Raw genomic sequence first — 1172 nt, 5'->3', positions numbered from 1 at the left:
GTAGACCAGGCCGGCCTTGAACTCAGAGATCCGCCTGCCTCTATATCTTAGTTTTAAAGACAGACACTGCCTTGGAATAAAAGGATGAACAAAAGACTCCAGTCAAATGGGACCAGGACACAAGCAGGCATCTGACCAATATCTGACAAAAATACAATATCTGTCAAATTAACATTAATCAGAAGAAATGAAGAGGGGCACTTCATTCATCAAGAGAACAGTTATTCAAAAATATATTACTATCTAAACTCAGGGGCACACAACTTCATTTTAAAAAAGTACTGCCAGATTTAAAGGCACAGATTAACGTCAATCCTTTAATAGTAGGTATTTTTAATACATCACTTTCTCCAGGAGACTGGTCATCTAGACAAAAAGTAAACAGAAAAACATCGGAAGTAATTGACACCATGCAACAACTGGACTCAACAGATACCTACAGAATACTCCACCCGAATACCAAACAATACCCAGGAGCGCACCGAAGCGAGAACAGACCACAGCCTGGGACACAACTGATCTTCACAGATTCATAAAGAGTGGGACGATGCCTGACCCCAAGGCAATAAAACGTGTTGACACACAATAAAATTGACAACAAGGAATCAATCTCTAATAAATACAAGAACTCATGGAGAATGAGCGGTTCATTACTGAATGAAGGATGGGTTAAAGAAGAAATAAAGAAAAATAAGTGAAAAATTCCTCGGAACTAAATGCAAACATAACACCAGCAAACCTCTGAGACACAATGAGCACCGTCTTGAGGGAAATTTATAACTCTAGGTGAATACATTTTTTAAAAAATTAGGAGGAACAAAAATAAATAGCAAATGAAGCAACTAAAAAATTTGAAAAAAAAAATAAGAACAAACCAAATACAAACCCAGTCAAAGGCAAGAAATGACAAAAACAACAACTATAACCAGAGAAGGAATTCAAGAAGTAAAAACAAACAAACAAAATCATTGAGTCTAAGACCTGTTCTCTGAGAAGATAAAGACTGACAGACTCATGGCCCAACTAACAGAAAGAAAGAAAGAAAGAAAGAGAGAGAGAGAGAGAGAGAGAGAGAGAGAGGAAGGAAGGAAGGAAGGAAGGAAGGAAGGAAGGAAGGAAGGAAGGAAGGAAAAGAAAGAAAGAAAGAAAGAAAGAAAGAAAGAAAGAAAGAA

This window comes from Mus pahari, chromosome 1, assembly GCF_900095145.1.
Source record: "Mus pahari chromosome 1, PAHARI_EIJ_v1.1, whole genome shotgun sequence".
In the NCBI taxonomy this organism is placed as follows: domain Eukaryota; kingdom Metazoa; phylum Chordata; class Mammalia; order Rodentia; family Muridae; genus Mus; species Mus pahari.
Note: the sequence above shows the minus strand (reverse complement) of the source record.